We start from the raw sequence: 13,984 nt of genomic DNA, 5'->3' as shown, positions 1-13,984 counted from the left end.
CAGTGGGTGGAATGATGAGCAGTGGGGTGGAATGATGAGCAGTGGGGGGAATGCTGAGCAGTGGGGGGAATGCTGAGCAGTGGGGGGAATGCTGAGCAGTGGGGGGAATGCTGAGCAGGGGGGGAATGATGAGCAGTAGGGGGAATGATGAGCAGGGGGGGAATGATGAGCAGGGGAAAACATGGGAAAGGAGGCGGGGGGTAAATATGGCACAGGGGCTGATAAAATGGGGAGGAAGGAGGGTGCCAAACTGAGGATCAAGGGGAATTAAAGTTGGGGGGATGATGAAGCATATAGTTCAGAGCTTTCAAGTCATTTATTTTATATTTATTTTTTCCCCTCAAATAAGGGTACGTGTTATATGCCAGTGCATGTTATTTGCAGATAAATACTGTAATTTCACACGGGGGCAGAGTCGTGATGTCACACGGGGGCAGAGTCGTGACGTCACAATCTTGCGTTCCCGTGGTCGGGAGCCAGAACCTCCAGCGCTGCCGGAAGCAGATACAGGTGGGTGCTGCATGCTATATTGCGGGGGTCCTCAGCGGCGGGACCCCCGCCATCAGACATCTTATCCCCTATCCTTTGGATAGAGGATAAGATGTCTAGGGGTGGAGTACCCCTTTAAGGACCAGGGGAGGACTAAGGCTAAGTTTCCAGAGAAGGCAAAAGCACAAGAAAAAAATTACCATAACACAGGAAAAAGCAGTAGCAGTTTTTCTGTGTTTTTGCAGGTAAAAAAAAAAGGGTGAAACCTAGCCTTAGGGGTCTCTGGGAGCAGGAGTCTGGTGGAGGACTTAGGGGTCTGGGGGAATTAGGGCTCGTCCCCACTACGGACTTCCGCCAGCAGAATTTTGCTTGTTTCAATGGGATGCTGCTGCTCTGTGCACACTACGGAAGACACAGTGTGTGGTTTTATTATTTTTAGAGGGCATGATGTTTGGCAGTATAATATACAGGGTACAAATTAGAAAAATGTGTGCAGCTCACAACCAGGTATTCGAGGTTATTGTGGTTAAAGGATTGATCCCCACCAATCCAAATGGGTAAAAACTAAAACAAAGATTAACCACACCTCAAGAATACTACCCTAGGGTACACAGTGAATAATTGTTTGAGACATAAAGTTTTGAAAAAAAAAGTGCAGATTTTATTAAAACAATAAAAACCTAAATAGTTAAAAATATCAGAGCAATGTCAATGTTATCTTAAACTGTCATTGGGCCCTAATGACAGATTTAGAAAATATGAATATATGTATAGCAACCACCTAATATAGAATAATCTATAGATGTAAAAAACAAATGCAATTTTTCAACGGTATATAATGATCCGGAGTCGACTATTAGTCCGGCACCTATGATGAATAAAAAAGGGCTGATAGTCCGGCACTTGTAATGGAAAAGGCAAAGTCACTTGATGGACTGATGTATAGGTGTATAAAAAGCTGCCCACAGTTGTTAGACAAATGCAAAGTTCAACCTCACCCTGGCTGCTGGTCCCGTACTGCGACGGGCTGATAGTTGAAATTCTTGTGTTGGCTGCAGCAATCCCGGCGTGAGAGCCTGGATGGATATGGGCTCCGGCAGGAGACTCTCTCAGGAGCGGTCCGTGGTATCGGCAAATACCTGGATGTGTATCGGACCTTCGCTGGAGAGATCGTGGCTGGGTTCTGTTAGTGCAGGCAGCAGGTTGGTAATGCGCTCAGTGGGAGAGGATGTTTGATGAATGCAGCAAGTGGTGCACAAAGATCTGCACAAAGATCTGGGCCGGCTTCAGTCTAGGTGGTGCGTGCAAATTGTTCTCTGTTCAGATTAGATATCAGGCTGATATCTAATCTGAACAGAGCACAATTTGCACGCACCACCTAGACTGAAGCCGGCCCAGATCTTTGTGCACCACTTGCTGCATTCATCAAACATCCTCTCCCACTGAGCGCATTACCAACCTGCTGCCTGCACTACCAGAACCCAGCCACGATCTCTCCAGCGAAGGTCCGATACACATCCAGGTATTTGCCGATACCACGGACCGCTCCTGAGAGAGTCTCCTGCCGGAGCCCATATCCATCCAGGCTCTCACGCCGGGATTGCTGCAGCCAACACAAGAATTTCAACTATCGGCCTGTCGCAGTACGGGACCAGCAGCCAGGGTGAGGTTGAACTTTGCATTTGTCTAACAACTGTGGGCAGCTTTTTATACACCTATACATCAGTCCATCAAGTGACTTTGCCTTTTCCATTACAAGTGCCGGACTATCAGCCCTTTTTTATTCATCATAGGTGCCGGACTAATAGTCGACTCCGGATCATTATATACCGTTGAAAAATTGCATTTGTTTTTTACATCTATAGATTATTCTATATTAGGTGGTTGCTATACATATATTCATATTTTCTAAATCTGTCATTAGGGCCCAATGACAGTTTAAGATAACATTGACATTGCTCTGATATTTTTAACTATTTAGGTTTTTATTGTTTTAATAAAATCTGCACTTTTTTTCAAAACTTTATGTCACAAACAATTATTCACTGTGTACCCTAGGGTAATATTCTTGAGGTGTGGTTAATCTTTGTTTTAATATACAGGGTACACAGGGTTTGGCAGTATTATATTTAGGAAGCACAGTCTCTTGTAGGGTTATAATGATTGTTGTCTCTATACAGAGGATGAGGATCGGCTGGCAGAGTGAGGAACCAATGATGTCCAGGCGTCAAACTTTACAGAGGAAGATGGAGCTGGAAGAAGACCTGGCGTCTGGACCAGATAAAGAAGAAAAGGAAAGACAACAGAAGACGTCTCCTGTGAGTCATTTTATGTTTGTGTATTCTCCTGACTGTCCCATTAGATCTCTCGTCACTTCTAAGTTTTTCAGTAATAATGGATGACACTGTACCCCAATTTGAGGCTCCAGCTGTTACAAAACTACAACTCCTATAATGAATGAGGCTCTCCAGACATAATGGGGGTTGTAGCTTTGCAACAGCTGGAAAGAGTGACTTGAACTAAAGTGATTTAAGACCATGCAGCCCATTTAATTTAACGGGGGCCTGACTCCTGTTCCACTCAGTGGAAGGGAAGGGGAACTGTCGTGGGGGGGCATCATAATGAAGTCCTCCGTCTTCCAGGCAGCCTTAATCTGGCCCTGGCCCTAGGCACCCCAGCTGCTGTGTATAGTATATTTGCTTTTTTAATATCTATATGTAATTGATGTGGTGGGAATACTGTAAAAGATGCCTGTGCTACCTTTTCTCCTAAACAAAGCTGTCAGAATCATGCTGCAGGCTTGGGAATTGTCAGACCCTGACAGCGTCAGTGTTCTGAGAGTTTGAACAGACTGCAAAATGAATCCAATCTGCACAGTCCCTGCCACAGCCATTCTTTTTTACTGAATTACCTGCCATCAAACCATATTTGCTAAACTAACATAGATTATATTTCCTAACTATTCCGAACACCCCTCCTGCCCTTAAAAAGCTCTGTATCCTACGTTTTCCCTTGCTTACTTTGTATGAGCTCCCAGCAGAAGAAAGTGGGCATTCCCTAGCAGGCTTGATATCACTGAGGCCTATGAAAGCTGTGTCTCGCCATGTCCCTGAGTTTGGTCTCCTGTTTGACTTGCATAGGGAACAGAAGAGAGAAACCTAGTGGCCATTTTTTCAATCACATTAAAACATGTGACGGTTGAGAATTTTAACAGCAAGCAAATAGCAAAGTGTCTTATAATTTCAGTACATAAGGAACAATATATTAAAAGTTTAGTTTGGTGACAGGTACTCTTTAACCTGTTGAGGACGAAGGGAGTATGCATACACCCTTGCGTCCTGGTACTTAAGGACGAAGGGCGTATCCATACGCCCATGGGAATTTCGATCCCCGCCGCGCGCCGGGCGGGGACCGGGCCGGGGTGACTGCTGATATCTATCAGCAGGCACCCCGTGCAAATGCCCAGGGGGGTCATTAGACCCCCCCCCCCCCATGTCAGCGTTCAGCGCAAATCGCAAGTGAATTTACACTTGCGATTTGCGCCGATTCCGGGTCATTACGGGTCTTTGGTCCCGTAAAGCGATCCCCCTAAAGCGATAGGAGGGAGGTGGCAGGGGTGCCACCCCTCCTATCTCTGCTATTGGTGGTCTATACGCGACCACCAATAGCAGATCTGGGGCGGAGGGGTCTACACCAGCCTGTTAGTGTAAAAAAAATTTTTTTACACTAACATGCTGGTGTTGCCCTTTACTTTTAATTTTTACAAGAGGTAAAAGGAAAAAAAGACCCCCAAAATTTGTAACGCAATTTCTCCTGAGTACGGAAATACCCCATATGTGGGGCGTAAAATGCTCTGCGGGCGCATAACAAGGCTCAGGAGTGAGAGCGCACTATGTACATTTGAGGCCGAAATTGGTGATTTGCACAGGGGTGGCTGATTTTACAGCGGTTCTGCCATGAACTCAAAAAAAATAAATACCCACATGTGACCCCATTTTGGAAACTGCACCACTCACGGAATGTAACAAGGGGTACAGTGAGCATTTACGCCCCACAAGTGTCTGACAGATTTTTGGAACAGTGATCCATGAAAATGAAAAATGATCTGTCAAACGCCAGTAGGGTGTAAATGCTCACTGTACCCCTTATTACATTCCGTGAGGGGTGTAGTTTCCAAAATGGGGTCACATGTGGGGGAGTCCACTGTTCTGGCACCACGGGGGGCTTTGTAAATGCACATGGCCCCCGACTTCCATTCCAAATAAATTATCTCTCTAAAAGCTCTATGGCGCTCCTTCTCTTCTGAGCATTGTAGTTCGCTCGCAGTGCACTTGACGTCCAAACATGGGGTATTTCCATACTCAGAAGAAATGGGGTTACAAATTTTGGGTGGCATTTTCTCCTATTACCCTTTGTAAAAAAAAGTAAAATTTGGGGAAAAACCAGCATTTTAGTGGTAAATTTTTTTTTTTCATTTACACATCCGACTTTAACAAAAAGTTGTCAAACACCTGTGGGGTGTTAAGGCTCACCATACCCCTTGTTACATTCCTTGAGAGGTGTCATTTCCATAATAGTGTGCAATGTGTTTTTTTTTTGCTGTCCTGGCACCATAGGGGCTTCCTAAATAGGACATGCCCCCCAAAAACCATTTCAGAAAAAGTCACTCTCCTAAATCCCATTGTTGCTCCTTCGCTTCTGAGCCCTCTAGTGCGCCCGCCGAACACTTGACATACACATATGAGGTATTTCCTTACTTGAGAGAAATTGGGTTACAAATTTTGAGAGGATTTTTTTCCTTTTACCCCTTGTAAAAATTCAAAAACTGGGTCTACAAGAACATGCGAGTGTAAAAAATTAAGATTTTGAATTTTCTCCTTCACTTTGCTGCTATTCCTGTGAAACACCTAAAGGGTTAACACACTTACTGAAAGTCATTTTGAATACTTTGAGGGGTGCAGTTTTTATAATGGGGTCATTTATGGGGTATTTGTAACCAGAAGACCCTTCAAATCCACTTCAAACCTGAACTGGCCCATGAAAAATTCCGATTTTGAAAATTTTGCGAAAAATTGGAAAATTGCTGCTGAACTTTGAAGCCCTCTGATGTTTTCCAAAAGTAAAAATTCATCAATTTTATGATGCAAACATAAAGTAGACATATTGTATATGTGAATCAATATATAATTTATTTGGAATATCCATATTCCTTATAAGCAGAGAGCTTCAAAGTTAGAAAAATGCAAAATTTTAAAATTTTTCATGAAATTTTTGAATTTTTCACCAAGAAATGATGCAAGTATCGACGAAAATTTACCACTAACATAAAGTAGAATATGTTACGAAAAAACAATCTAGGAATCAAATTTATTAGTAAAAGCATCCCAGAGTTATTAATGCTTAAAGTGACAGTGGTCAGATTTGCAAAAAATGCTCCCGTCCTTAGGGTCATAATGGGCTCCGTCCCCAAGGGGTTAAAGGAGTACTCCTGTGGAAACCATTTATTATTATTTTTTAAATCAACTGGTGCCAGAAAGTTAAACAGATTTGTAAATCACTTCTTTTAAAAAATCTTAATCCTTCCAGTACTTTTTAGGGGCTGTATACTCAAGAGAAATACAAAAAAGAAATGCATTTCCTGTGATGTCCTGACCACAGTGCTCTCTGCTGACCTCTGCTGTCCATTTTAGGAACTGTCCAGAGCAGCATATGTTTGCTATGGGGATTTTCTCCTGTTCCGCATGCGCGGCTGAAACGTAGCAATTGGAATGAAATAAACCACTTGTCACTACTTTCGAGTGCTGCAGCAAATCTGTTCTTCTAGATAGATAGATAGATATGAGATCGATAGATATATATGAGATAGATAGATATGAGATAGATATGAGAGATAGATAGATAATAGATAGATATGAGATAGATAGATAGATAGATGGATATGAGATAGATAGATAGATAGATATAAGATATATATGAGATAGATAGATAGATAGATAGATAGATAGATATGAGAGAGATATGAGATAGATATTAGATAGATATATAGATAGATAGTAAAACAAAACAGCAGCACTCCGGTTAAGATGAAAGCATGTCAGGCTTTATTCATCAGATGCCACGACGTTTCCACCGTCTCTCACGGTCTTTATCAAGAGACAGTTGAAACGTCGGGGCATCTGATGAATAAAGCCTGACGCGCTTTCATCTTAACCGGAGTGCTGCTGTTTTGTTTTACTGGCTGTTTGTGGGGGCTCTTGACCTAGGCCCGACCAACTTGCACTCGTGGACATCCTTGGGAGTGCGGTCCTTCTTGCTGAATTCTGTTATTAGATAGATATGAGATGGATATAGATAGATAGGAGATAGATAGACAGATAGATATGAGATGGATATGAGATAGATAGATATGAGATGGATGGATAGATATATATGAGATAGATAGATAGATAGATAGATGTCAGATAGATAGATAGATAGATATGAGATAGATAGATATGAGATAGATAGATATGAGAAATATAGACAGATAGATATGGGATGGATATGAGATAGATAGATAGATGTGAGATAGATAGATAGATAGATAGATAGATAGATAGATATAAGATAGATACAGTAGATAGATAGATGGATAGATAGATGATAGATAGGACATGGATATCTTTTTACCAACCAGGGTGCCTCCAGATGTTGCAAAACTACAACTCCTAGGCCTTTGGCTGTTGAGGTATGCTGGGAGTTGTAGTTTTGCAACAGCTGGAGGCACCCTGTGGGATGGATAGATCGATAGGTAGATAGATAGTGTTTTTCAACCAGGGTGTCTCAAGCTGTTGCAAAACTACAACTCCCAGCATGCCTGGATTGTAGTTTTGCAACAGCTGGAGGCACCATGGTAGGAAAACACTGATCTATTCCCTGTCAATCTATCTATCTCAGTGTTTACCAGGGAGCCTCCAGCTGTTGCAAAACTACCACTCCCAGCATGCCCGGACAGTCTTTAGCTGTCCAGAAGTTGTAGTTTTGCAACAGCTAGAGGCTCCCTGGTTGGGAAACACTGCCTTAATGGATTAAAGGGGTTATCCAGAAAAATACTTATATATATATATATATATATATCAACTGGCTCCAGAAAGTTCAACAGATTTGTAAATTACTTCTATTAAAAAATATTAATCCTTTCAGTACTTATGAGCTTCTGAAGTTAAGGTTGTTCTTTTCTGTCTAAGTGCTCTCTGATGACACGTGTCTTGGGAAACGCCCAGTTTAGAAGAGGTTTGCTATGGGGATTTGCTTCTAAACTGGGCGTTTCCCGAGACATGTGTCATCAGGGAGCACTTAGACAGAAAAGAACAACCTTAACTTCAGAAGCTCATAAGTACTGAAAGGATTAAGATTTTTTAATAGAAGTAATTTACAAATTGTTTAACTTTCTGGAGCCAGTTGATATATATATATATATATATATATATATTTTTTTTTTTTTTTTTTTTTTTTTTTCCTGGAATACCCCTTTAATGATAAATAAAAAAGCAATGTGTCCACATGTTGTGGCCCCAGTGGGGTCACTTTCCCTCCTCCGGGGTCCACAGGTCACCTACAGGTCACATTACAAGAACAATTTTTCGAAAAATTGCGGCAAGAATGGCCCAGTTTTACCGCGATTTTTGGAAATCACGGTAAAAAAACTCTGCCATTTTTGCCGCAATTTTTACCAAAAATTGTTCTTGTAATGTGACCTGTAGGTGACCTGTGGACCCCAATGGGATGCTACCCCCCAGCCCCAGGTTATACTGCTAGTGAGAAGAGAGGCAGGACAGGGGACATAACTTACCCTCACAGCCACTGTGCTCCTGGGAGGCCTGTGCTGGGGGCGGAGCCATGAATCAGGTACCTTCATCCCTGCGCTACTGCCTGTCTCCCTAATGATACCGGAGCAGGAGTAGCGCAGGGATTGTTAAAAAAAAATAGCGCTTGTCTGAGTAGGAATTGGGACAACTGTCCTGGATCCTCACCAGCTGGACCTCTCTCTCAAGGGGGCCCTTGGCCAGTGCCTGAGGGCCCATGTGTAGTGGCGGGCCCCTGTGCAGCTGAACATGCTGCACATGTGATTTGTCCGCCCCTGCATCGGCCAACTGACTACATAGGATGTCTCTGTAGTAGGTCAGTTTGTCCTCCTTCTCAGTGGGTGTGAAAAAGGCCCCCATTTTGTGCCCACCCAGTGGGCTGTAAAGGACATGTAGTTACCGTAGTAACAGCTCCACACATTGGCACTGCCGTACACTTTGGTACACACTGACAGGCTCAAGGACTGGCCTACCTTCTCTTCCACAAAATTGTGCCGGGCTGGTACTGCCTTCTTCGCAAAGAAATGACGGCTTGGCACTCTCCTCCTCGGCTCGGCACAAGCCATCAGTTCTCTGAAAGGTGCAGAGTCCACCACTTGAAAAGGGAGGGACTGCACCACCAGCAACTTGGACAGGAGCAAATTCAACTTCTGAGCCATAGGATGAGTGGGCACATACCGTTGTCTATTGGACATGGCTTCACCAACGGATTGCTGGCAGAATGACTGACTCGAAGTAGGAGGAGCAGGAGCATCTGGAGCGACATAAGATGGGTATGACACACAGCTCCCTTCGGCTGAGGTGGTGGAGCCTTGGCTGGCAGAAACAGGGAGCGGCGTGCCACTGGGTGATGCAGCAGGCTGGACCACCACATCAGAGCCACGGTTCTCCCAGGCTGCTTCATGGTGACGCTGCATATGCTGATGCAGGGCCGTGGTGCCAACATTGGGACCCTGGCCCCACTTCACCTTCTGCCGACACATCTTGCATGTGGCCAGGTTAACCTCCTCCGGATGCTTGATAAAAAACTGCCACACCACTCGCTGATTTTCCCACCAACAGTCTGCACTGATTGACTGCTACTGCCGTTGACTCCAGGAACCCCTGTTTCACTACCTCCCGGGAAGGTAGGCTACCACGAAGCAGGTGGTCTACCTCAGACACGTTTGGCTCCAGAATTTCCACTTCTGCCACCATGCTGACTGCCAACCATGCTACCACCTTTATGGCTCAGATGCTGCCTCACGGGCAACCTGCAACCCTCTTCTCCTGATAATGATGAGGATGAAGTCCCTTTTACACCCGGTTCCCAAGTGCGATTGGCTTCATCATCATCGGGTTGTGTCTGCACGTCACTGATGTCCTCCTCAGGTTCCTCAACAGTGTCTGCTTCAGGAGCCTGAATGCTCGCAAAACCACCTCCCATACCAATCTCCTCATCACTACTTGCCCGCCTAGTGTAGGAAGTGGTGGATGTCTATTTCTTGGATGGGCAGTAGCTGCTGACTGTCCTCTAGATCGTCCTCACTAAATAGTGGAGCTGAACCCACATCATAAGATACTTCTGTAGGGGAGGGAACTGCATAGGACAAAGGCAATGAGAGGACAGGGACTGCTCGTGGGTGATGCCAACTGAGGGTTGTGTCTGAGGAACCCACCGACTGTTGACTGGGGGTGTCAAATGTCACTTGTGATGAAGTGGATGACTAGCTAATACCGGGAGCTCAGGTCTCTCGCTGCGACTCCTGTTGCCACTCGCCCCTAGTCTGCTGCGACCTCTGCATGATGAATTTAGGCCTCTGCCACGCCTCTGTGCATGTCCTGGCACCTCTGTCTGACATGCTTAGTGCATATATGAGGGGAGTACAATACACTCCACTACGCTTAAAAAAGTATTTGTGTACAACACAAGCTGGTGAGTACTTTTGCATTGCCTTTCACAGTATATAGGCCCTTGAGATTTTAACAGGAACAAAATAGTACACCACTTAGATGTACGTATGTGGTATGCACTTATGAGGGGAGGAAAATGGGCTACAGCACGCTTAAAAGAGTATTTGTGTACAACACCAGCCGGTGAGTACTTTTGCCTGGCCTTTCACTATATCTAGGCCCTTGAGAGTTTAACAGGTACAAAATAGTACACCACTTAGATACACATATGTGGGAAAAAAATTCACTACACTACGCTTAAAAAGTATTTGTGCACAACACCAGCAGTACACACCAGTGCTGCAGCACACAATCACTGTGTACTACACCCAAAATTGTACTTTCTCTCTCAATTTCACTTTCTTACCTATCAGCGCTTCTAGGCAGGATTTGTGCTTGAGCTGAATCGCTGCTGTTCTGTGCAACACACTTTGCAACACACTGCTCTCTGTCCCTCACTGAAATAGAACACTGTAGACAGTGACTGGGAGGTGAATCACTGCAGTAAGAATGCTTTTCTGTGCAAAACACACTGCTCTCTGTCCCTCTCTCTCTGTGCAGCAGAACGCTGACTTGACTAACAGGTGAATCACTGCTGGAAAAAAAGCTTTTCTGTAAAACACACAGTGCTGCCCGTCCCTTTCTATCGCTCTGCAGTGAAAGGCTGAAGTGACTGGCCGCAATATGGCTGCCAATTAAATAGGACTGTGACATCACAGGGGTGATGTGATTAAGTGTCATCCCGCCTACCCTTGTACCCGCCTTCCCAGGATTCCTTGGCCCATGTCCTCACATGTGGATCCACCATTTTAGATGCCCTGGAGCTTGGACCGCACTAAATGGAGTTTAAGAATCACGGCGATATTCACATTAGTTTTTTCTGAAATTTGTAATGAATTCGGATTAGTCAGATTCGATTCGCTCATCCCTTACCACCATGGCTGTCACTGTCTTCCTCTCCTCTGCTGTAGCCTCCCCCACAGAATCCTCTTTTCCATCACTCTTCTTTATCTGAGACATCTTGGTTTCAACTCTCTGATAGGGCACTTCTTTAGCCAATGTCCTGTCACTTCAGGCTAGATAAAGAGAATCTGTCAGCTATATTTGTTGCCAGGAGCTTCAGACACCAGTGAATAGCTGTGAGGCAAAGAAAATTGTACATTTTTCTGTAACTGTTGATGGTTTCCAAAGTGTCAAGGAGGTGGGCTGAGCTGCTCAAGTGCTACAGCCATATACACTGTGCTAATGTCTTTAATTTAACATCAATAGGATGGTAACATCCGTCACCTTCTTCTTCTGTCCATCTCCTAAATTGTGTAAAGTTAGCCTAGAGAAGAATAACTACACACAGCAACACTGCAACAAAAAATGGTCCAGCAAACCTAGTAAGAAATAAATACACAGTGAACCACATATATACAAGTGAATACAAATTTGAATATATCCAAACTGTAACATTAGCAAAGCTAAACTTTTATGTATGTCATTTTTCTAAATATTTTTGAGATCTCCATATAACCCTACACTGGAGGCAAGGTGAAAAACATGTTAGCATACAATATTTACAAACACCTATTTCCACCAGAGACAATAAACAGCTTAACGAACTGTGTTATTTCCCAGACCTGTCTCTTAATACAAGCAACTTCTTGCTGTGGGGTGTTTCTCTGCAAGAAACAAGAAAGTCTAGTTGCAATTTTATATTTTAACCCCTTAAGTACCCAGCCAATTTTCACTGTAGGACCCGGCCATTTTTTGCACATCTGACCACTGTCACTTTAAACATTAATAACTCTGGGATGCTTTTACCTTTCATTCTGATTCCGAGATTGTTTTTTCGTGACATATTCTACTTTATGTTAGTGGTAACATTTTGTCGAAACTTGCATCATTTCTTGGTGAAAAATTCCAAAATTTGATGAAAAAATTGAAAATGAAGCATTTATTTTTTACTTTGAAGCTCTCTGCTTATAAGGAAAATGAATATGCCAAATAAATTATATATTTATTCACATATAAATTTGTTAACTTTATGTTTCCATCAGAGGGCTTCAAAGTATAACAGCAATTTTCCAATTTTTCACAACATTTTCAAAATCGAAATTTTTCAGGGACCAGTTCTGTTTTGAAGTGGATTTGAAGGGCCTTCTTATTAGAAATACCCCACAAATTACCCCAATATAAAAACTGCACCCCTCAAAGTATTCAAAATTACATTCAAAAGGTTTGTTAACCCTTTAGGTGTTTCACAGGAATAGTAGCAAATTGAAGGAGAAAATTCAAAATCTTCATTTTTTACACTCGCATGTTCTTGTAGACCCAGTTATTGAATTTTTACAAGAGGTAAAAGGAGAGAAATCATCCTAAAATGTGTAACCCAATTTCTCTCAAGTAAGAAAATACCTCATATGTGTATGTCAAGTGTTTGGCGGGCGCAGTAGAGGACTCAAAAGAGTTTTTGGAGAGTGAGTTTTTATGAAATGGTTTCGGGGGGCATGTCACATTTCGGAAGCCCCTATGGTGCCAGAACAGCAAAAAAAACACATGGCATACTATTTTGGAAACTACACCCCTCAAGGCACGTAACAAGGGGTCCAGTGAGCCTTAACACCCCACAGGTGTTTGACGACTTTTCGTTAAATTTGGATGTGAAAATGATTTTTCTTTTCTTTCACTAAAATGCTAGTTTTCCCTCAAATTTAAAATTTTTACAAGGGATAATAGGACAAATTGACCCCCAAAATTTGTAACCCCATCTCTTCTGAGTATGGAAATACCCCATGTTACTTTGCAAAATGCTTTGCGGGCAAACTACAATGCTCAGAAGAGAAGGAGACACATTCAGCTTTTGAAAAGCAAAATTTGCTGAAATGGTTTTTGGGGAGCAGGTCCCATTTAGGAAGCCACTATGGCTCCAGGACAGCGCAAAAAACCCACATGGCATACTATTTTGGAAAATACACCCATCTGAGTATGGAAATACCCCATGTGTGGACGTCAAGTGCTCTGCTGGCACACTACAATGCTCAGAAGAGAAGGAGCGCCATTGAGCTTTTGGGAAAAAAATAGTTTGGAATGGAAGTCAGGGGCCATGTGCGTTTACAAAGCCCCCCATGGTGCCAGAACAGTGGACCCCCCCTACATATTACCCTATTTTGGAAACTACACCCCTCACAGAATTTAATATGGAGTGCAGTGAATATTTACACCCCACTGGCGTTTGACAGATCTTTGGAACAGTGGGCTGTGCAAATGAAAAATTACATTTTTTGCGGGCGGGTGCGGCCCATTGATTGGTTTGAGTGGCAATGGGGCCGCTCTGCCAGTGGGTCGCTCCCCATACCCCCCCCGTGGGCACCTGTGTCGCGGCAGTGGTGGTCGCCGCCCGGTGCTACGCCATTTTATGCTAGGGATGTTAGGGACCCACTCTGAATAGGTGGCCTTGACGTGGCGAGTGGACTTGTACTTTTTGATCAAAAATGTATACTAACAACCTGTTAGATCATTATACAAGATTGTAGATGTGCGCTATGTCTGTATTCTACACGAAATTCATACTGTAATTTGTATCCTTTCCTTTTTTTTTTTTTAACATGTGCTGCACTCTTCCCCACCCCCTCAGCCCAACCCTATATAGGTGGTAATTAGCCACACTAGGGCCATTTCACTCCTGGCAGCCTCCCAGTCTGACTGGGAGAGCAGGGTAAGTGAGCCATTAC

Source organism: Hyla sarda, chromosome 1, assembly GCF_029499605.1.
Source record: "Hyla sarda isolate aHylSar1 chromosome 1, aHylSar1.hap1, whole genome shotgun sequence".
Taxonomy (NCBI): domain Eukaryota; kingdom Metazoa; phylum Chordata; class Amphibia; order Anura; family Hylidae; genus Hyla; species Hyla sarda.
This window is presented reverse-complemented; position numbering follows the sequence as displayed.